The sequence below is a fragment of the Erpetoichthys calabaricus genome, chromosome 2 (genome assembly GCF_900747795.2).
Source record: "Erpetoichthys calabaricus chromosome 2, fErpCal1.3, whole genome shotgun sequence".
Classification (NCBI taxonomy): Eukaryota; Metazoa; Chordata; class Cladistia; order Polypteriformes; family Polypteridae; genus Erpetoichthys; species Erpetoichthys calabaricus.
Window position 1 is genome coordinate 300,891,869 of NC_041395.2, and position 25,507 is coordinate 300,917,375.

At 35.9% G+C, this 25,507-nt stretch overlaps 1 protein-coding gene across 11 annotated transcripts in view; it reads right to left on the reverse strand.

Annotated features, from left to right (window-relative positions):
- add3a (adducin 3 (gamma) a) overlaps nt 1-25,507 on the reverse strand; it is a 241,528-nt gene that overhangs the window by 110,492 nt on the left and 105,529 nt on the right. Inside the window, exon 1 of one of the 11 annotated variants that reach the window (XM_028795852.2) lies at nt 3,805-3,820. The exons of the other annotated variants lie outside the window; for them this stretch is intronic. The gene's annotated coding sequence lies outside the window, so the exon portion shown is untranslated. Of the gene's footprint in view, nt 1-3,804; nt 3,821-25,507 lie in introns of those variants that run through there. 11 annotated transcript variants of the gene reach the window in all.

Genomic DNA, 25,507 nt, shown 5'->3' on the forward strand with positions numbered 1-25,507 from the left:
ACCACTGAAACGTTCAAAAATATTACATTTAAAAAAATAAAGTGGTTAATGCATTTTTGTGTTGAAATGCAGGCTTCATTAATGTGTTTTAATACAATTAATACATGAAAACTGCAGTGGCCATTACAAAAGCACTGTTCCGATTCATAGCTCTAAAAAAGAAAATGGCAGGTGCAGATATGCATATAGCATAGTTTTGGTCATATTTTAGCTATGAAGGCCTACAAAATACCACTCCATCACCATGTGGGAACTTTGTAATCAGAACAGTTTACAATTAAAAAAAATCTGTGGGATATATAAAAACTGACATATATTCAAGACATGTAAGTATTCAGTAAATAATTACATGAAAAACGATTAACTGTTAAAATACATTCAAATTACATCAAAAATTATTGATAACTAAAAGCTATGAAAGTGTTGCAGGGAACTTCTGTATACCATCCTATCCTAGTGGATGGCTGTCCCACATGTGATACACTTTTGTGAATAGTGGAGAAGTACAACATTACTGTTATAATTACCTCTGAAATCTTTGGCCACACAGTATTCCTGCCAATTGAGCGTTTACCACAACTCACGTCCCAACTCCAAACATAGTGAGCCACTGACAATAGCAGCCTATAAACACCACCCGGGAATTACTTTTAGGGAAAAAATTAATGAAACACTCCCAGAAAGTCGTAACCCTCCTCTTACAATCCTACTGTCAGAACAGGTCTACCTACACTCCTGAGTCCACACTCATAGTCCTAAATGACTACAAATTCTTGGTAGCACAAATAATATGCAATTTCTAAAACACATAGCAAAGCCCTACTTATTTACTGATGTATAGACAGAACTTGCTTTGTCCCCAGGTTGAAATATGGCTTTTTACAGAAGCTCTTTAAATAAATAATTAAAAAATAAATTTGCTGGCTGAAATTCCTCAGAGTTATTGTGTCAAAGAGAGAATGTGAAGCACTGTTCATAATGGCACTCAGTTTTGTTTTAATTCTACCATGCAGGGACATCTCTTTTTACTCAAATGTTTTTAGGGGAACTCTTCAAACTATTCTCTCACCATCCTAACCTTGTAGTTATTTGAACACCAACTTCATAATGACCACATTTCACTTATGCATCAGTGGACATGCTAGGTCTATCTCTTAATGTTCTCTCGCCTCCTGCTCTTTCAGCCCTTGGTACCTCCCTTTCAACCATGCAATCTGTAACGTAATATATAATCCTCACCCCCAACACCCCCCCACCCCGACATCAACCATTTTCTGTATACCTTGCTTCCACAGTTACTCTTTAAGACTAGAAGTTCTGCTGCTTAGCTTACCTACAGATGAGCTAATAACTAAACAATTTTCTGTATATTTGTTCCTTTATTAAGATTACCAAAACTTATTGATGTTACTGAAATGGGTAAATATTATGACCGATAATCTGCTGGTGGTGCCAATGATCAGTTATTCCTATTATACACAATAGACCCCTTTTCTCACGTTAACTCTGGCACCAAAACCAACTACTTCCAGATTCAGAAATATAGCCAACAATATTGGTTCTGACTCCTCAAAAAACAAAATAAACAGTGGCTAAATCTTGGTGCTGAATACTCTATCAGTTGAACAGACATTGTTCACCATTCACTGCCTTTGGAAAACAATACACTGAAAAGCATCATTTCCTATCAGGAAGTGAATTCCCACTGTGAATCTCTGGCAACTAGCCAGGACTTTGCACTGTACATGGGGAGGAAAAGGAGGGTGTGGCAGTATTGATCCCAAAAAAAAAAAAACACAACATTGTTAAAAGTTAGACACAGTCTTCCTAAAGATTACAGTATGAATGAGCTGCATGGTGTTAATACTCTACATAAACGTACCAATGTGAGTGGGAAAAAATGCAGATTTTAAATTATTAGGTTAAAAGTTAGAATATTGTTTCTAAACAGCCTTATGTATAAAATTATGGTTATTACAAAAAAGAATGTACAGATTGCTGCATGGTGAAGGTCGTAACAGTTATATTCCTACATTCCTATACTGACACGTCATACAGATTCATGTATAAGTACATGCACCCTTTCAAGTTTTACCAAGTCTGTAGTTCAGGAAACAGAATGCAAGCATCTCTATTCAAAGTTTATGCACCTTAAAAAAAAAAAAAAAAAAAAAAAAAAAAGTCATCATTTAATTTCCACTCATGATCACGATATGTTCTTTACTAAACTTATATATATATAAAAAAAAAAAAAAAATTACAGTAATAAGGCTCCTTAGCAGCTAGTGAGGTCCAGAGGTAAAAATCTCAGGGTTAATAGAATGGATACTTTATAGGTACACCAATTTTTAAACAAAAGCATTCTGGGTGTTAGAAGCAATTTTAACATTCTCGTGGATGTTAGAAGTAATTTTATTCTTCCAAAGAAGAAGCAGACAGGTTAAGTGACAGGAAGGCTATAACAACGCAGGCTTCCATAATGAGGTACAACTCTAGCAAATACAACATGTGCCTACATTGTAAACTTCAAGGAAATTATGGTTATTACCGAAAATTAATATAATCACTCTCAGCCTCTCAACAAACTATTACTGCTCAACAAACCAAATAAAAGTATTAACTAACAACTTATCTTAACTGGTTTAGATCAAAACTAAAATAATAAGTAAACCAGCATATTTTTAATTTATAACCTTATTGCTTTAATTACTCTAAAAGAACTCCTTGTGTTTCAGACTGAGTGGAACTAGGGTGTTGTACCGTGTTAGCCATTATGAATGTAGAGAAAAGCCAAGCAAAATGACACCTTTTATTGGCTAACTAAAAAGATTACAATATGCAAGCTTTCGAGGCAACTCAGGCCCCTTCTTCAGGCAAGATGTAATCAGATGTAAGACTGAGTGGAGAAATGAACAGTTCAATAACTTGAGATTAACTGCATATACATGATCAGTTTATAGAGTGAAAACAAGGAAGATGATGCTGAGACACTGTATGAATTACCAAAATGAAAAGAGATTTCTGCAGTACATGCCAAACAACACATTATACAGCTAACACCACCCCTATAGTAAAGCAAATTGTCAGCAGCACTATATTCCGGTCATTCTTTGGAGTTGTCCAACAGGAAGACTAGTGAAGGTTGTGGGAATGATGAATGGTGCCAAGAATAGGCAAATCCTGGAGGAAACATCAATAAACTCAGATCCTGGATGGACACAGTGACTGCAGGCTTTTTCCAGTCCTTTTCATAATTAGCTACTTATTGTTGCTAAAGGAACATACGATTGCCTTCATTTTAACAAACTTGCTTTTAAGACTCCAAACTCTTCTCAAACCCCCCACACCAATAACTAGCTGGCAAATAATAAAGAGATGCAAGTTGTGCCAAACCTGACATAGGCATTCTGAATTTAAAATGCTAAACTGAAAATAATAGTTGGAGAAACTAAGTTATGGGTATTCAGACCAAAAGATATAAGCTTAAGTAGATTACCAATAAATTCAGTTGGATAAAAGTTTAGTTTATTACTTTCTGTTACTTTGCCAATTTATTTATAATCACAATAGCTTAAAGATTTCAAAAGTTTCCTAATTTCACTAGATAAAGAGACATTTTCCAGGTATGAACTGAAGGTACAATGCTTCTGAAACACATTTTTAAATAAAGTGCACCATATTTCCTTTAGTAAAGAGTGCCAACTAATAGTAAAAATGATGCAGCAGCTAAAATATTTGAAGACTTACATACAGATTCAAGCCGTAGTTTACACAACCAGCTAGTAATGATAATTGTTATCTTACCTTTTAATATAGTGTCACCCTTTGAAAACTGACAGAAATATCATTCTGCTCGTAAACTACAGTAAATGAGCTCTTAATCAATTTGAAAGAAGCCTTCACTGGCACACATCTGAAGTTCTGCTACAAGAAAAAAAAAAAAAAACACTCTTTTCTCCTCCTTTCAGGGGCCCAAGTCAATGAAATGCAAACATCCTATCCTTGTTACTGTAAATTCCTGGCTCTGAAATTCTGCTTACATCAGTCATCAGGATGGGAGGGGGTTAGAGTTCATCCCTCAGGCTGTTTCCTCAGCCACCAATCAGAGTCTCCTGCTTTAGTCAGATCTGTCAATTTCCATATTCACAGGGGCGTTAAATGTGGATTAAACAGCTAAACCTATGACCTGTAGTGAACTATTATTGTACTCCACATTAGAGAAAAGGCAAATGTATAATATGCTGTATTTAAAAAACAAAATGTAAATTTTGCACTATTTAGAAAAAACAGAATACAAAGAAAATTTTCAGCAATGGTAAAAGACAAAGTTAAAAGATAAAGTTTTCAAGCTTTATCCAAGAACATGTCATATAAATGGAGAAACTACATATAATCAACCAAGACCTATGATTTCAAAATGACTAGAAAAAAACACCTTTTTTAAAAAAAAAAAAAAAAGTCAAAACCAGGGTTGCTGAAAGGAGCAATCTATTAGGACAGCTGCTCATCTTTCAGGTAATAACAGAAGGCCAAATAAATCAAAAGCTATAAAGATCTATTAATCACATTATCAAAGTAGGATAACAGATAATTTTATTTATAACAAAATATTTATTAGATTTTCCTACAGATTCACTTAGGTTTTAAAAAGATTTTCTCTTTTATTTGTAGTACTAGGGTGTTGTACCGTGTTAGCTATTATGAATGTAGTGAAAAGTCAAGCAAAATGATACCTTTTATTGGCTAACTAAAAAGATTACAATATGCAAGCTTTCGAGGCAACTCAGGCCCCTTCTTCAGGCATGATGTCATGTCCAGCAATTTATAATAAAGAAGTGTCAGTGTTCTAGTTCCTGCCAGTTTTATATGCTACTAGATTTTCTATTCATAAAATGTGGCAGGCACAGCATACAATACAATACAATATTAACCTGAAGGACTAACAAATGTCTCAGGATGGTAGTGGCTGGTAATTTTAACATGCAACCCAAAAAACACTTCACAAATGCACATTATTCAACATTGAGGTCTGATAACTATGCTGCTGGAGGCTTACCCAAACAAATGGAAGAAGTGGAAAGCATTGTTTTATCGGGAGGCTGTTCAATGGAGGAAGGAGTAGTGTGTGACCAAAAAAAAAAAATACAGCAAAACCTTAATACAGCAAACCTTCAAGATGTCTGTTGCTTGAAATGTGTATTAATTTCTAGTTGCTCTACATAATGTTACATTTCAAAATTTCCCACAGTAAAAAGTTCTAAAAAGTGTCATCCATTTACATTTCTTGTAAAGGAATATCAAATTAAATATACAAAAACCTTATACAAAATGTGTACTTTAAACAAAAAAAATATAACAACAAACTTATTTCCAGATTTCTCCCCTAAATGTAAAAATGGGGAGATGGATGATTATTTTGGAAAAAAGGTACATCCACACATATTCTAACATCAGTATCCACTTTAGGATAACAGTCATTCATTGGACAACCCTATGTGGGTCTTTTCTTTTTGCAATATTTGATTTAAAATGACAAATCACAGGAAGCAGATGGTAGATTTACGAGATATGCAAGAATATTCTATGGGACATAGAGCTTTAGCTTACATAAGTCATTCTGAAAATAAAAATGAAAACATTCTCAATTAAAGAAAGAATTTTTTAAATTCATTAAAAAAATTGGTTGCCTCTTCCTTCTAATAAAACAGGAAATATTACTCCCTAAGAAAAATAGTTAGTTTTAAAAAAAAAAAGAAAAAAAAAAGCATAAATAACAGTGAAAGGTTAAAAAAAATCAGTAAGGATGATTCTCTTTGAATTAATAGATTCCTTGTGTCATGAAAGACTGGCATATAACAATGAAATGTGTTCCGATTAAACTCTTCAACAATTTATTTTTAAATCTGAAGAGCCATATCTTCATTAATACTGTTGGTGTACTTATAGCCATCCTTATAAATGAACACAGATTAAATGATAGCTCAAGCAAGGAAGAGAGAGGGTGGTTTAATTATCATGTACCTAAATGACCAAGTACTATGCAAAAACCATAAAAATGTGTTTCTACTCCGGAAATCTGGCAACAACACTAAAAAAGACACACATTTTTTTGGTGAGAAATTTATTAAACCAATGAAGTAAACACATTTATTAAACATTTCACAACTTTTGTGGTGTTTCTGTAATAAGGACTTCCATGTCAAAAGTATAAACACTGAATTATTCATAGGTTTTGGCAAGGACAGTGCTGTAAAAAGCATGCAAAAAAAAAAAACCTGCCCCTCTATTATTAGCCAGCAGTTTACATAAATTTTTCCATGTAGAACAATTTATTTTACTTGGACCATTGCTTGCAATTTTACTTGGATCACTTTAAAAAATGTTTTTCTACAATTTTATGAATGTAAAGAAAGAAAACAAATTTTATTAGCCTTGCTGTAGACACAACTATAACTAATTAATAATCCGTTTGTAATGACACAATCAAATTACATAAGTACTATTTGTAAGAAAATAAAAAATATCTAGTTATGAACATTTTTGTTGTTTACTAACTAAACAGCCATTTATATATGAAACCTTCTAATTATTTAATGATTAATAAAAACATAATTAAACTATTTTAATTTGTTTTTAGCACCCCATAATTCCAAGATAGCATATCCATTAATAGCCACATAAAGACAAAAGTTTGTGCAATAATAAAGTCTGTTCTAAAAAATGAAGATGATAAACCATTAACATATAACAGGTAAATCTAGGGACAGATTACACTAATGCATTAGGGAGAATAAAAAGCATGCGTTATGAATTAAAACTAAAATCGTAGAACATAAGAAATGTTCCCTGTTTTATTTTATCATTGATTTGTTATGTGAACCCAAAGAAAGTATAAACAGACTGATTACAGTTGTTTGAAAGATATCTGAATACCTTTAAACTGAAATTTTCAATTATAATTAAATATTGTATTCCATACACAATAAACATTAACAAGATGAAAATGTATGAATGAATAATAAAGTTTTATTTCTGTGTAATCTGTCACATTGACCAGCTCTGCAAAACAAGACATTTTATAATATCTGCAGATATCATATTATAAGCCTATTACCTTAATGTCCTCAGGTTCAGTACTCTAACAATTCCATCCTAAACAGGTGCCTTTTTCCCCTTCTAAAAGTCAAAACAGACAGTTCAACAAACTACTGTGCACAAGTTCTTCACATACAAAAAATTAGCAAAACAGTAAACATAAAAATTCAACTCTATCCTTTTTTTTACCTAGTTTAGGGTCATAACATGAAGATAAATAAGTATAAGAATTAACTAAAACAAACTATGTTAAAACGTAAATATACTCAATCTTTTTGCTTTATAAGGAAATAGCAAGACCTTTAACACTGCTCAGAGGAGGACTTTGGCCAAAACTGGGTGACCAACATGAGGGGGGGCATGTGCCCCACAGTTATATAGGACACCACCTACAGAGTGATATACTTACTCTGGGTGCTAGAGGTCAGTCAACACAGAACAGTTGATTGTTTATGACCAGGAGTATATTTCTAGAAAGATGCTGGGGGACAAAGGCACTAGGGTAGAAGGTCTTGGTCAATCGCTCCTGTAAAAGCAGGGTGGCCCATACTCTCTCATTGGAGTGACCAGACAAACTTGTTTTTGCCTAGATGCTTATTAAAGAAAGGGGCTCAGGATTGTAAGAACACATAGGGCGTCTAGGAGAGGCACTAGGGGGAATGCTACAGGAGTTTCTAAAGGAATTTCTTCTTCCACAAGTGATCTCTAGGACATACATAAGATGGGACACTGATCCTAGAGGATATGCTATTGAGAAGAACTTGACTTATAAGAGGAAGAGAAATGTTGTTCAAAGGTATGGGAGGTGAAAGGAGTGGTCATTGAATTACTTTGGTGTGTAAGTACACAAAACACCAAACCCGCGATCTAGAAATTCAAATTAGCACAATAGGTTCCTTACTTTATGTGAACTGTTTTTTTTTCTGCGGTAAATCCTCTCTGTGCATTCTTTACGTTTGTGATAAATACACATCTTTTTGTGTTACTTTGATCTCAATTCAACTACAATGGTTTGGGAAAGCTCGAGACTATCGGCATCTTCCACAAGACACATGCACAACTCCAACTTTAAGAAACTTGAGTTTTCCTAAAAGCAAAGGTCATTCAGTTTTCTAATACAACATACATATTAAATGCAATATGTCACTGCATGATAAAGTTTTTGAATAAGAAAAAAGGTTATTTAAGCTGAATAACAAGATATTTTCTTGACAAGGACAGGTAGGTTATATGTAACTGGTGCAAGAAACACCTTGCTGAAAATCAAAAATAGAGACCCATACACACTTTAGCCCTGCAAGTAAAAGCATAGGCATCAATTTTGTTTGTAAGTAGCACTAAAAGTTTGAAGTATGATATATATGAGTGGTGGCTCTGAGGCTAAGGATCTGCGCTGGTATCCTGAAGGTTGCCGGTTCGAATCCCCGTCACTGCCAAAAGAGATCCTACTCTGCTGGGCCCTTGAGCAAGACCCTTAACCTGTAATTGCTCCAGGGGCATTGTACAATGGCTGACCCTGCGCTCTTAACCCAAGGGGTATGCGAAAACTAACAAATTTCTAATACGAGAAATCGTATAAGACGAAATAAAGAACAAAACAAAAAAAACAAAAAAATATACAAAGGGAAGTAAAGCTAAAGTTAGAAAATAGGATTTATCAGAAAAAGGAATGAACCTTAACAAAACTGATGTCATTTCTCAATATAGTCTCCAACCTCTGTGCTCCCTTTGTGCTTGTAAGTCCTACACATTGTCTGGGAGTGTCCCACAGTTAGGGTTCTATGGAGTAATGTGTCAAAATTTCTCTCATCTGTTCTTTCATATAAAATTACTTTATTGCCTCAATTATTTCTTTTTCTGGATTCTTTCTGTCTCTCTTTCTTCTTTCCAGCAAAGGTTATTCTCTCGAGGCACAACTGTTGCAAAATTAGCCTTAACCTCTTATTGGAAATCTCCTAGTTTATTATCTTTTGATTTATGGAAAACCTCCATTTCTAATCTTATTTTGCTTTATTATTTGCAGCACGGATTAATGATTTGTCTACCACCTGTATTTTAAACTGGCAGTCAGTCTCGCAACTTGTCCCAAATCATATAGAGGGAAACTGCATACCAAAATTTACTTAGGTTATTTATTTAGTTATTCTCCAAAAAACTGCCTTACACTCCAGAGCTATCTTATTCATATATGGCCAGATGTGGGCATTTTATTGGTATAATGTACCTTTCTGTGAGCTGTTGCAATTGTTTACGATTTATACTTTGTTAATAAAAATTTGATTACCAAAAAAAATAATAATAAAATAAAATTCTGACTCAAAGTATGGTTCTGGTTGAGGGATTCAGGGGAAAGCTGATATTTACTTCCAGTACCCAAAATCCTAAAAGGCTGGTACCATACCATTTTAAAATTTGGGGTTTTCTGTACCTTTCCAATACCAGTATAACCACAACCCTTGGCCATACATAATAAAAACAATGAAAAGAGCAGAGTGTGCAATAGAGCAGACTAAAACAACGCAAACCAATTCTTGACATTTTTAATGCAGGATTATTCACTCTTGCGAGGATATGGCAATAAAAGAACTTAGGACAATGTGTTTGACTGAGTAAACTCATGGATATACACGGATACCAATTAATCCATAATTACAAGGGAGAACGTGTAAAACTCATGAAAACCATAGCGCTCTGAAGGCAGCAATGACAGCTCTGTGCTGCCTCAAGAAGCTGGCATGAAAGGAGCTCCATGAGTGATAACAGCAACCACAGGGGCTGGGGGCCACATTGCAGCCACATCACTTGCTTAGCCTGTAAACTATTACCTTATTTAGAGGCTCAATTAGTCATTCCTGGCATGACAGATTACTAGTACAGTCTGCATGTTTAGCAGGAAAAAAAAAACGACAGACTGTGCTCCTGATGACCAGCCATGGGTGAGGAGTTGAGGAAAAGAGTGAGGTATGGGTTGCCTCTCACCCCTGGTGAAAGGAGTGAAAGTGGACGCTGAAATAATGAAATATGTTTCCATATAGTGAAAGAATATAAGCAATTGTAAATAATAATTTTTTCCATCTTAAAATTAACTTAAGTTAATACACTGTCTATATACAGTACACGTTGCAAATCTTAAGACGCAGATCAACACTCTAACATTTGTGGCTTGACAAATAGATTCATTAAGTTTTAGGGCTTTTTCATTCTCTCATGGAATCCTGTACCCATTCGCCCAATTGTAAGCTGCAAGAACAGGATTTTTTTAATTTATAAAACCCAGTTTTGGTGGTTTTATGTATAATGGCAATTTAATATATACTATGACTGTAAAGAAATACCTTTGACTTGAAAACACTTATCTTGCCCTATAACGTGTAGAATCATTCCTGAAATTTCCGACCAAAATTTCTGTCCAATTATTTCTTTATCTAACACTGCTGCGCATCATTTCAAGGCTCTAAAGGAGATCACAGATAGCCAATTATAGGTGGACTGGTAGCTAAGTGAAGTTGAAGGCGGTTAGGAAAACAAAATGAAAGATATTGAAATGAGTATTTTGGTATACTGGCATAAACTAAAACGGAGTGGTGGCTCTGAGGCTAAGGATCTGTGCTGGTATCCAGAAGGTTGCCGGTCCGAATCCCCGTCACTGCCAAAAGAGATCCTACTCTGCTGGGCCCTTGAGCAAGACCCTTAACCTGTAATTGCTCCAGAGGCACTGTACAATGGCTGACCCTGCGCTCTGACCCCAAGGGGTATGCGAAAACTAACAAATTCCTCAGAATATTTCTAAGACTATGGTAAATGCAATAATATGATTAAAAATGTTTCACATACAACATCAACAAAACAATTGAAAGGGTCATGTTAGCCAAAAATGAAGCTTTCAGTGTCTACAACAAATAAAAACCTCCAAATAGATTTAAAAAATAATGGATTTGTAAACATTATTAACGTAAGATTTCATGATTTAAATGGTGACCTTGAAATATTTAGTTCATTTTAAGTGAGAAAGGCTAGCAAAACTTTAGAACAATTTTTATGAGAAATGCTATATAACAAGCTCATTCAATTTACCTAGATTGTCTGAAGTGAAATTAAGCCAAGAAGGTCAACAGAATTCCCTCAGACTGATGCATAGCTGCAAGAGAGGTTCTGCCTAGAATAGGTAGGACTCTGCTAGAATGGATAAGCTATATGGGAGCTACAAATAGTTAGAAAAAAGGAGTTCAGGGATGAACATATAAATGTAGCATAAAGAAATAGCTCTTCTGGGCAGCCCTAGATTTTCAAAATGTATTCCTCAACCTTAAAATAAATCCTGGGTGAAATTTAGAGCTGTTTAGTGAATAAGCTTAAAGTCAGAAGGACAGCTAGCGAAATGGGTTCATTTGGCAGGTATATAATGTGTCAAAGGCTAAGCAGGAAGATGAAATGAGCATGAGAGAGAGATTGAGGATCAAGTCTGTTTACCTGCGTGTCAGTTGCTTGGAGTTGTATAGAGTGAGAAGTCAAGCAAAATGACACCTTTTATAAATATTATATCGTTATTTGGAACACATGCATTTCATGTGTGTTCCGTGTCTACAACAATCTATGTACAGTAAACATATAGTTAAAACAGAGACTTTTTCATGTTTTAGTAATAATTGACAAAATGTAGACATGAAGTGTATAATGTGTTAAGCCTGAATTCCAAATATCAAATAAACACTTTCACAAAAGGTACAAATATAACAGAACAAGTGTGCTTCTATTCAAGAATATAACTGCAGTAAAAGAACCCACGTTAGGGTGCGACATTGACACGCATATGCTACGACTGCTTTGGTGGCGCAACGGTATCAACTGTTGACTGGTAATCAAAACTTCACGGGTTCAATCCTGGACGAGTCCGTTTTGAGAAGTGAGCTGCTCTTATTCTTACTATTTTAGAATAGAAACATACATTTGATTTCAGTCTGTAACAGCTGGTGTAAATGTATGATACTTGTAAAGGTTAGCTTTGTTATTTTGTTTTTTTTTTGTTGTTGTTTTTTTTTTAATTCAGTTTTATTCTCTCAGTCACGTTCAGGATCCCACACCCACCCCCACCCCCACCTCCACCTCCCATCTGACACTGCTGTTTTCACATAAAGACGTGCTATAACAGAGGTGAACTCAGATCATGACAACGGTTCTACATTGGAGTAATAATGCACGTCACACTTTTGCCATTGCTGTACTTTGTCTATGTACACGGGAAGCTCTGCAGTCTACTTGTGACTTTACGCTGTAGGAAGTAAGTAACTAAATCCAAATAAATAACAATCGATCTGGCTTTTATGTAAGTAACATATAAATGTTAATGTTTTGGGCACAAGCAGAAGATGCAGAGGACAGTAATCAAATGTATGTTTTTATTCTAAAATAGTAATAATAAGAGCAGCTCACTTCTCAAAACGGACTCGTCCGGGATCAAACCCGTGAAGTTTTGATTACCAGTCAACAGTTGATACCGTTGTGCCACCAAAGCAGTCATAGCATATGCGTGTCAATGTCGCACCCTAACGTGGGTTCTTTTACTGCAGTTATATTCTTGAATAGAAGCGAACTTGTTCTGTTATATTTGTACCTTTTGTGAAAGTGTTTATTTGATATTTGGAATTCAGGCTTAACACATTATATACTTCATGTCTACATTTTGTCAATTATTACTAAAACATGAAAAACATTTGTTTTAACTATGTGTTTACTGTACATAGATTGTTGTAGACACGGAACACACATGAAATGCATGTCTTCCAAATAACGATATAGTATTTATAAAAGGTGTCATTTTGCTTGACTTCTCACTCTATACAACTCCAAGCAACTGACACGCAGGTAAACAGACTTAACACTAGAATTACCAGAGCCTACGAAAAAACTCGTATATCCGGCCCACCTTAAATCGCTTCTTAAATCCGTTCACACCTCTCCGCCAGCATCCTTTGTCCTCTAAATGTGCTGATAAAAGACAAGCTGCCAGCAGCCAGCTATTCCATCCCCCCACCAGCTTAGAACGTGAGCGAAGTTTTCCCAGCTCACGCCTTGATTGATTATGTGGGAGTGAAGTGGAGTTTTACAGTGGAAATAAGAGATCATTATTCTAAAGTAATCTGTGTAAACACATTGTTAAAACAGAAACTTTGTCATATTTTAGTAATAAATGTTACAAAATGTAGTAGGCATAAACTATTGAATGTGTAAAGCCCGAGTTCCAAAGATCAAATAAACACTTTCACAAAAGCTTCAAGGATAATACAACAGCCTCCGTGGCGTAGCGCGTTAAGATTTCCCTCTTAGAGCACAACAGCTCTGCCGCCTCTCAGACCTGAGTTCGATTCCCCGCTACGGATAAAATGTTGCTTTTTTTTTTTTTCTTTTTAACCTCAAACAGACATAAAATTTATAAATTGGTATGCACTGTCAGTTAATGAGATCGTTATATTTTCATGTGGGATGCTCCTTTTAAAATATTTTTTTAACAATTGAGACTGCAATTAACAGGAACAACTGTCCTTATAACTGTTATTTTTAAGATCCATAACACACAGACAGACGAGCACTGCGTAATAGGGAGACAGACAGGCAGAGATATATAAATAAACAGGGAAGGCACATGTACTGAAAGAAGAAAAAAGATCAACGTGCGTTGTTCCTGTAGCACTGAATGAGCTCACCCGCTCTAACATCACCCCTCCATCCGATCTTACTTAGAGAGTCAGGCAAATCTTAACGCGCTACGCCACGGAGGCTGTTGTATTGTCCTTGAAGCTTTTGTGAAAGTGTTTATTTGATCTTTGGAACTCGGGCTTTACACATTCTATAGTTTATGCCTACTACATTTTGTAACATTTATTACTAAAACATGACAAAGTTTCTGTTTTAACAATGTATTTACACAGATTACTTTAGAATAATGATCTCTTATTTCCACTGTAAAACTCCACTTCACTCCCACATAATCAATCAAGGCGTGAGCTGGGAAAACTTCGCTCACGTTCTAAGTCGGTGGGGGGATGGAATAGCCGGCTGCTGGCAGCTTGTCTTTTATCAGCACATTTAGAGGACAAAGGATGCTGGCGGAGAGGTGTGAACGGATTTAAGAAGCGATTTAAAGTGGGCCGGATATACAAGTTTTTTCGTAGGCTCTGGTAATTCTAGTGTTAAGCTGAGAAAACTGTGTGGCGGTGTGGGATGTGATAGCAGGCTGCTTGCTGCTTATCGACACATTTACAGGACAAAAGACACTAATGGAGAGGTGCGAAGCGATTTAAGGTGGGACGGATCTCCGAGTTTTTTCATAGGCTCTAGTGTTAAGCCTTTATCTATGTTGACGGAGGTCCTCATGACCCACCCAACATAAATGAGCAAGTAAAGCCCTGAGCCCAATGGACGTGCCATCAGTTACAATGAAAAATATATTACATGGTAATCAAAGTTTACATTAATTTAATCTAAAGTAAAGACGGCAGAGTTTGAAGTACCACAGACTCTTAATGGCTCTGCCTCTACAATGCTAAAAGAATTTTAATTACTTCCACATCTTTGGACCACTTCTCAGTTTCAGAATACGAGAAATCTTGCTGCAATTAATTATAAGAGTCCAGACAAAAAACAACAGATTTCTCAGGAGGCTTCACCTTCCTGTAAAGAAATGAAATCCAGAATACATTTTCAGTCCAGTTCTAAAATGCATGTTATCAAAACAAAGCATGGATTTATTCAAATTAAATAACTTGTTCTGTGCAGACAGGAAACTGTTATGTTGCCCTGCAAGTCTTACACATTATATTTTAAAACCTGCACTTGTTCAAGGAATAGCAAATAATAATAAAGATGTGGAAGCTAAAAACATGTAATGCCACATTACTCACTAAGCCTGATGACACTGTAGTTATCCACCAAAAGCACGGAAAATCTAAAATGATCAATATCATTTACAGTAACACTTCAAGGAGGATTTGTGGGTACCGTAATCAGTATTTATGGCAAATGTACAAATTTGCTAGTTTTATGCATGATGACAACGACCACTGCAAAAAGTGTAATACTAAAAAGTATAATGTAACCTACCTCTGAGGCTACTTTTAAGAATAAAGCATGACCTGATGTGTTTATTCACTCAAAAAAACGTTAAAGACACAGTAAACAAATTCAGGATTGACATATATAAAATATTGCATCCGATAAAGACAATTTTAAAAATTAAGAGTGATATAGTCAGTTACAAACAGCTTTTGAGCACAGTTAGCTCCCATGTAACAAGACAAATCAGATGGCAAAGAGCAGAACAGTTATAGTCTTATTCACACTGCAGGACCCCTCTGAATTAATTAAAAACAAGAATCTGCAAAAAGCCCAGTGATGACTGAAAATTTCTCTCATACTGATTACTGTCATACCCAGTAATTATAACCCATTCAGTCTACATACCTGTAGATTAAATAAAAATTTAAAAGACCGGTGTTTTTCACAATCAAGGAAGTGAAGAGTGGCAAAGTGTTGCATGTTAATTTGTATATGCAAGAATTTTACTGTACTCATGTGACAACATGCGACAGTGTGGGTTAGCTCCACACTCCCTACTAAATGCGGGAGCCTCTTGAACCCACAACCATCATTAACGTAATGTGGACGAGCCAGCCATCTAAGGAGGAAAGGCAGTGCAGTCATGGGCTCTGCGAAGGTGTAATGGATTGGTGATCTAAGGGTTGGTTCACCCCACTGATTATTTGTGTTGAGTTGGTGCGAGCATGGTGGAGTCCTCCCCAGGAATCTGAGGTACAACTGCAGGTGCATGAATAGGGCCCTATGGAATCAGTTTTATTTTTTCACAGATTCCATTTTATTTTTTTGGATTTTCAGTTTTCACCATTTTATTTTTCCTTGATTAGGATTTTTATGGTTTGTTTTTTTTTTTTTTTTACTGTAAGTAGCAACAGCTACAACAAAACAAACCATAATGAAATGGCACTTTACATTCCTTTTAATGAAACAGCACATTAACACAACTAACCTTATTTTGATCCTCCAGATCCTCCATGATGCTGTAGGCCGAGACTGCAGTAGGACAGTGAGTACCCTCCAGAATTGTAAAAGCTGTTGCTAGTTTGATGCATCTGAGATAAAGGTTAACTTCGCTTTTAGGGTCTAGGATATTTGCTACAGCCTGAGCTGATGTGTTCTCGGCCAAAAAGAACTTTTTGTTAAGGATGAATATGTTCAGTGAGGTACCCTACTGATTCAAACCAGCTACTCCACCTGGTGTTTCCTGCTTCGGTGGTTCCTGGCAGGCTTCTTGAAGAAGGCAAACTTTACCCACATCACTAGTGATGCAGCCTCACTAAAGTATTTATAGTGCTGCCAGGTCTCTCCCACCAAACTGTTGACATGACACAAGCAGGTTGAATGTACACTGTTAGGCATAACCCCTTTTAAAACATCCTGGTATGCTTTCAGAAAGTATGATGCATTGTCTATAACCACTGCTAAAATGTCATTAAGATTCAGCTGGTTGGTGTGAAGGGACTGAAGTGCTGCCTGTGAAAAGGTGGAAAAGTTGCAGCTCTCCATAAAGATAACATCTGCTAAAAAGTACTGGTCTTCAGTACCTGTAATTGTAATTATGTAAATTATTTCTAATGATTCTTAAACCTTAAATGTTTACAGATTGAAATAGTGCATCATTACATCTGCATCTTCATCTACTGCATATCTTAAAATAATTAATTACAAAGCAAAAGTAAACTAATCTGCAAGATGCTAAATCTGGGAATTTAACAGACAAAAATAAAGAGACCTGCTTTTAAGGGCTCGTTACATCTGAGGAGAAGCCTGCACTTCAGCCCATTTTTGTAGGTTCTGAGTTTATAATGGAAGAGTCAAATGTGGACCTTGCACTCTTGTCACCGCAAGGCAAAACATTTATTAAATCCAGAAACATCATTGTTAATTTTTAAAAGGTAGCCTATTAACAACCAGTGCCGTTCACTAATAACATTTACTATGGGAAAGACTTTTTAATACTGATTAAATATAATTTCAATTAGAAATGCCTACATAAAAGAATTACCATACAGCCAAATGTTTACTCACCTATTACTATGTTGAGAACTACCGGTATGTGGTCTTGGCTATCAGTGGTTTCATCAACTACAATATAAATTTTATTGCCACAAATCTTTCAAAGAACAGCGTCCATATGTTGTTCAAAAACACGGGGAAAATGAGTTTGACGAAGACTGCTCTGATTTTCTGGCAGCACGCCTCCTTGTTTACAATGCATAATAAAGAAAGGACGCATCTTCGTCATTTTTTCAAGCAGTATGTCTAACTTGCATGACCACAAAGACTTCCACAAACTGGTGTCTTGCATCTGACAATTTTGTTATTTTTTCTATTGTTACCTGAAGGGGAACACTTTTTGATCTTAACTTCTCCTTGTTCTTTAGATGGGTTTTAGATTTGACATGGTCATTGCAAGTATCTTTTTGTGTCCAGTCTATGGTATTCTGGCAAAACTTGCAGAAAAGTTGCTGTTCAGATTTGTAAAAGTCGGCAGGATATTGTTGTTCCCTCAATTTTGCAGTTAAGCTTGTGTTTCTACGTAGTTAGGGTATCTGATACTGCTCGCTTCGACATTTCTGGTTAATTTGTGTGCCTTTAATGAGAAAACATACAGGAAACACACGCACAAACAGATAGAGGCACAACTGAATTTCTACAAAGAATTGCGTTTGCTTGAAAAACAACAAACTAGAAAGTACTACCTGAATGATAGAACTACAGATTATTCAATCATTTAATTTATTGGGAAGTTTTGTAACAGTCACTGATTCAGTATCTAAATTCTGCACATTTCTGTTTTTAAATCTAAAATCCAATTTTATGCGTTAATTACGTGAAAATTCGCAGAAATCATACAGCCCTACATGAAGGAATATGGGAGACAACCAACCCCGAGTGGTCTGGCGGGATCTGTGTAAGGCAACCAAGACGAAGTAGTAGTTTGAGTAGTGAGGCTGTTGCTGTTGAGTCTCCACTGGCTGAATGAGTCACGAGTGAGCAGGGAGACTAAAAAGGAATTGGGTTGGGTTCATCTGAGAGTAGAAGGAAAATTAAGGATACGATGACTGTGTGTTTTACTCTTGTTTTAACTCTGATTTTATTTCACGGATAACCACTGTTTTAATGTATTATTTATTGATTTTGATGCATTGCATTTTTGGGCACTGTTGTTTTTTGACTTTATTTTAATAAAAGCACTTGGACCTTTCTTTCATCAACCCCTTGCTATGGGTGTGTACTAGTCCTCATCTGCCTGACTTGTACTGGTTACAATACTGACGGCAGTGGGTTCAAGAGGCTCTCACATGTAATAGGGAGTGTGGAGACGAACTATACCATCACATAACAGCAATCGTATAAATCTATACATTTTGTCAACTTAAATTTTTCTTGATATATATTTAAGAATGTGCTTCTCCAGCAGAAAAAATAAAATAAACTAGCTAAATGCTGTTGTATTACATGCATTCAGTGAAAGTGGAGCTCAATCACAAATGAATAAGATGGTAACGGGTCCACTATGTCTTGATGCGGGAGAAATAATGATATCAGCAGAGATATTCATTTAGGAAAAGGTTCCAGTTTATGCCATTTCATATTCTCAAATTATTTTATACCAAAAATTTTTCCCCCCCACAGTTCTCTTGACTATTTTCTGGTATCATGCAATGCAAGGCAGAGAGAACTGGAGTTACATGCACATTTTCCCAGCTTTACATCTTGTACAGAGCCATAATTAGGGTATACATATAACCTTTAAATTCACATAGTTTCAGCCCTGCAATTATTTAGGCATGTCTGCAATGCTATATAATTTGAATACATAATGGCAAAGTTTTAAGTAATATATGGAGTAACAATGCATCATATTTTTTTTTTTGGTAAAAATGCCAAGATATATGTTTTACAATTTTAGTTTACATCTGTCATTTTTTCACAATTAATTTATGTTTTATACCTTATATATTGATAAAGTGATACTGTATTTATGTAGCAGTTTGTCAAGGTTCACATCATCACAAAGTTTTCTAACAAAATATCTAAGAAAATGACTTGAGAAAAAAGGATACCTCTCTATTTTTATAGTGTGTTAAGTTAAAAAATTAAAATCAGTGGTTAAATGAACCTCTCCTTCATTCCATGTCATAAGAGCCACTGCAAAAGTAATGAATGACTAAATCTATAAAGTTGCCCTAGACATTAAGTTCAAATAAATACATCTATATTTATAAATAATAACTGATCAAAGTCCATTTCCCTGAGGGAGTTTACTGTTCTAGTCCAGCAACTCCACAAGTGTCAAGGCTCCAGGGGTGGATGAGATCAGCCCAGAAATGCTGAAGTCTCTGCACACTCTTAGGTTGTCATGGCTGACAAACCTTATCAATGTTCCATGATTATTTGGAGCCATTCCCCTGGAGTAGCAGACAGGGATGGTGGTCCCCAAATATTAGTTATCACATAGCCTCCCCCCCCCCCCAAGGAAAAGCTTAGGCCAAGATACTGGAAAGGAGTCTTTACCCGTCATGGATCCTCAGATTCAGGAGGAGCAATTTGAATTTCATCTACGCCATAGACACCAAGTGAATCTAAATGTACTTAGAAAAGAAATATGACCGTGATCAAGAGATTCTGTGGGTTGGTGGAGAGGGGGGTGCTGGGACAGTACATGGATACAAGGTCTCTTAATAAGGCTATTCAGTCCCTGTATTATCACAGTGTGTCTTTATCACAGTGCATTATCACTGTGTCTGCATACTCTGAAAAACAACAGCATTGTTTCCAGTGGGTGTGAGACTGTGCCAGGGCTGTGTGCTCTGTCTCCTAACACAGTTTGTGATTTTCATTAACAGGATATCAACGCACAGCCGGAGATGGGAGGGTGTCCAGTTCAGAGGGCTTAGAACCGCATCACTGTCTTTTCTAGACCATGTGGTCCTGTTAGCTTAATCGTGCTGTGAACTCCAGCAGCTCTGGAGCAGTTTGATTCAAGTATGAAGCAGCAGAGATGAGGAACAGCACCTCCAAACCTGAGACCATGGTCCTCAGTAGGAAAAAGGTGGACTATCCTCTTCAAGTGGAGTACCACCTGAAGGTCTTGTTCACAAGGGAGGAGGAGAGCAATGGTGAGATTGACAGAATGCTTGTGAAGGCAAGTACAGGTATGCAGTCTATATTTAATCCATAGGGGTGAAGAAGGTGCTGAAAGGAAAGCCAAATTGACATTTGGAGATATCTCAAAATATCTGAAAATGCATATATTTCAAGATATCTAAAATGCATTTTGTGATCAGCAGGCATTTTAAGATATCTGAAATACATATTCAGATACAGTACCTTAAAATAATTTTCTGCACAATTCAAGATATCTCAAATATTTTTTCAGCTATCTCAGAATAACTGTGTGCATTTCAAGTCTCTAGAGCTCAAATACCTTTCAAGATATCTCAAAATCACTTCCTATAAAATTTCTTATTCTTTCAATGGGACCTAATGTCTATCTTAAGAGATCTGAAAAGGTATCTGAGATATCTTGAAATGCACAGGAAGCTACTTTGAGATATCTTAAAATGCATTTCAGATATCTATAAATGAATATGAGATATCTTAAAATGAACAGGAAGTTATTTTAAGAAATCTAAAAATATTAAGATCTTAAAAATCATTTAATATATCTTGAAATTCACCGTTTGAGATATCTAAAATACATTTTAGATATATAAATTCATTTAAATTACATCTTAAAATAAGTGTGTGCTTCATTTCAGATATCTTGGAATGTATTTCAAGATATCTCAAATTGTAGTTTCAGTGTTAAAATGAATTAATATTAGCAAGAGATGGTGATAGTGATGGAAGTGATTAGTGCTACTGCCTCGTAGACAGAAACAATATGAGTTTGAACCTCCAAGGCCAGCTGCTGTCTGTGAGAATTTAACAGGTTCTGCAAGGGTTTTTCCCCCCAGTACCTCAGTGCACTCCTACATCCTATATGTGAAGATGTTAATTATAAAGTGGTACAGTGAGCTCTACAACTGACTGATAGTCTTGACCAGATCAAGTTACTGCCCAGTTTTGCTGGGACAGGCTTCAGCAACTAGAAACTGAATTGGATTAAGCAGGTTTGAGAATGTTACGTTTCAATAACAGATGGATCTCTGCTTTAATAGTTGTACAGTTATGCACTTCAGTGCTATAATACTAGTAAATCTATGCAAGTACAAAGGTAGTTTTATAAGGATAATTTACAGACAAAATGAAAACTAAGCCCAGTGTTCTGATATTCTTCAAAAATATTCCATGGATTGTCCATGCCCAATTATACATTGATTTTTGATAATTTAATATAAACATATTTATGACAGTAATAATGCATTGAAGGTAAAGATTAGGGTAGCACATACTGATTTTTGAAAAAATACATCATTTGTTAACTTCATTGGCAACTAATTCCTCAATGGACTCAAAGTCAACTTTCCATCTTTCAACTGTACCTGTTGGATTGCTTTTTTTTTTTATCGCTAAAACAGTTATATTTCTCAGAGAGTTTAATCATAGTGTGTGTAAAACATGCAGGGAATTACAGGACAGAGACTGGTGAGGAGTCATAACTTCGGAGAATATAATTTTTTTGTTTTACACAAGATTTGTGTGTCAGTGACAATGGAACAAATAAGTACTCTAATTAGTCAAATAGAGTAAAGTATTCAGATAGGAATATATTTTTAAATAATTTTAACTAAGCTTATAAAAACATTTACTTTAGTAGATTATCTAGTAAGAATTTTAATTTACTATTTTTTTTTCCAAATGTTAACAAATATAATTGACTAGCCATGTGCGGCCAACTATGTTGCGCGTGTTAAAGTTGTCTGTGAAGGGCTCCCTGTTTAAACGCGGCTGCCAGTCGTGAACTGGGCCCTTCGACGCACAGCATTATGATTTTTTATAAGGGAAACAAAATTTGAAAACAAAACCCTTTGACATTGATTCGATAGGAACGGCCTACTCAGAATCACTGTCCGAATAGTAATTATGTGGTGGTGGAGGAGCATTTCTGCTTCTCTCCGTTCACAGTCCGTCTCGTTTTCATGACGCTGTCGTTTCCTCTCACGATCTCTTCTCAACCTTTCTCCAATCTCGCAGGTTGCTCTGTGGCAATCCAAAGAGTAAGGAAGAAGCAATGCTTCATTCTTGAACTCCAAACGCCGACTGATGGAAAATCACAGAAGTGTGCCCGACTTATATACTCTGACTGCCGACTCCAAGAAGTGGGTGAACATTCGATTTGGACGAAGTGCTGCCAATGACGGTCGATAGAAACACAAAAAACCACAGTCTCGACAACGAAGCAGGTGTCGACGCCAGATCTAAACACGAAGAGTGCTATCGACAGTGTTTGTAAACAAAAGTAACAACCAAGGTGTTGTGTATTCAGCCAGTACAAACAGCACATAGTCTCCTTTAGTTCAATCCTCTTTAATCACCACACTCCAACCTCATCCAACGATCCTCCGCCTCACTTCCTCTCCTCCTCCATTACTACTGCCCTCTACTGAACACAGCAGGAACACCACACAAGGCAGTGAATGTGCGGACAAAGATCAAGATCCAAATGAAGATTATATATAAAGATAGTACCTGCTTCTGTGCATGTTACCTAACAGTGGCCGATTAGAACAGGGCAGACAGAGACATTTACATCTCCTAGGTAGGGAACCAATACGTTTATGACTTCCCAATTTAGGTTTACTGGTGTAATATTTTCAGACTATATGTTCACATCACTTTTACTAAAGCTGTGCACATCAATATTCTCATTTAAAGAAAATGTTATGAATTTCAATATACTTTTTCAGTTCTCCTACCCACTAGTCTGTCAGGTATAGGTTTATAGTTGATCAAAATGTTAGAACAAAGCAAAACAGAAAAGTCTATGCCTATTCAGTCTAAACTGATCTATGAAAAGTCTCATTACAGGGTTGACAAGGTTGTTTCAAAAAGCAGTGTAATCTGTCCTTGTACAATAAAATTCAATTGTTTCTGGTTATATAAAATATTTAGTAATCATTGTGTTTTTTCACACTGTATTTATTATTTTACATTTTATTTTAAAGCAGCTTTCAAACAACCCAAGATCACAGTAGAAAACTGAATAAAAACAGAAAACAAAGCAACATACAACACAAAACAAACAAATAACAAAACTTTTAAAATGAAAAAAATACCAAAAAATAAAAATAAAAAATATTATTCTAAGAGCTATGTCACTGTGTTGCCCCAGTTATAACAAATACAGTGGAACCTCGGTTCACGACAATAATTCGTTTCAAATTTCTGGTCGTAAACCGATTTTGTCGTGAACCGAAGCAATTTCCCCCATAGGATTGTATGTAAATACAATTAATCCATTCCAGACTGTACGAACTGTATGTAAATATATATTTTTTTAATTTTTAAGCACAAATATAGTTAATCTATACTAATAAAAGGCAAAGACCTCACTGACTCACTCATCACTAATTCTCCAACTTCCCGTGTAGATGGAAGGCTGAAATTTGGCAGGCTCATTCCTTACAGCTTACAGGTTTCATTTCGAAATTCTACGCGTGATGGTCATAACTGGAACCTCTTTTTTGTCCATATACTGTAATAGACTGCAGCTCGATGGCCGTGGGAGGCGGAGTTGCGTATCGCGTCATCACGCCTCCCGCGTAATCATGTGAACTGACTGTGAACGCAGTACGTAGAAAACAAGGAAGAGCCCCAAAGTGCGCTGAAGAAAACATTCATTACACAATTGAGAAGGCAGCGAATCAATAAGAAGCGAGCGAGTGACGCATACAAGCATATTCATAAGTGCAGCTACTGCGGAAACAAAGCACGGTTTAAACCGTAAGTTTAAATTAAGTTTATAGAAATGCTCCCGCTGCCGTTTACAATACCATATTCGCGACATACAAGTTTAATGAGAAGACACGAGGTATAAACGAGACTTTGGATCACTTTGTAACGGAGTTAGAATTGCTGTAGCGAGAAACTTTTAAGTGCTGGGTCTTAGCTAACATTAAATAAAGCCGTGGACATCGCAACATCACACAAGAGAGTGGCTCACGTGAACTGACTGAACGCAGCACGAGCGATCACTTCAATGAATCAAACCTGTTCAAAAAACACATTACATAATTGATAAGGTAGGAAAAGAATATGAAGCGACTGACGCATACAGACATATTCATGAGTGTAGGTACTTCGGAAACAAAGCACCGTGTAAACCTAAAAGTTTAAATTAAGTTCATAGACCTACAAAAGGTTGCCATTGATTTGAGGCAAGATTGCTTTTCTCCTGTACAACTATACGTTGCATTCTCAACAGTAAGCTTGCATGGCTTGGTCATATTACAACCGGAGTGCTGAACTGACAACGTGGTGTACAAAGAGAACTATAACAATCGTAATAAACGAACAATAAAACAGCGGAGAACCCGTGGATTAAATAAAAAGGTTGCTTCCTTGGCGAAGCAAGGAAAAAGGATGGCCTTATATGGCGTTCGTTTATAAAACAGCGGAGAGGCTGTGTAAAGGCTGCTTCACAAAAAAACAGCAGAGCGCCTTATATGAGCAGGCAGTCAGCTAAAGAAGGGAATCAATAAATAACTATAATCGTAATAAACGAACAAAAAATAGCGGAGAATCCGCAGATTACATAAAGGAAATGGGTACCTGAGCAGAAAAGTGAGTCTCAAATAGCTACACAATAACTATAACAATCGTAATAAACCAACAATAAAACAATACAGAACCGCTAAGCAAGGAGAAAGGACGGCCTTATATGGCGTTCGTTTATAAAACAGCGGAGAGGCTGTGTAAAGGCAGCTTCACAAAAAAACAGATCCTTAACAAATTGTTATTGGTATATTTTCCCTCAATTTAAAAAGGTTTTCTTTTCTTCTTAATAAAAATTTAAAAGCAGTACTTTGCCGCTGCAAAGCGCTGGGATTTGGCTATATACATGTAGATATGTATTTATGTATGTATATATGTAGATATGTATATATACACAGTGTATGTGTATATATATATATATATATATATGTGTCTGTGTGTATATATATATATATATATATATATATATATATATATATATATATATATATATATATATATATATATATATATATATATATATATATATGTGTGTGTGTTACGGCCAAAACCCGAAATTGGCCAAAGCGGGAAATGTCCGGCCAAATCGTGAAATGGCCAATGTCGCTGTAAATTGACCGGCCAATGTCCGATCTTTTCCTCGATTTCGGGATTT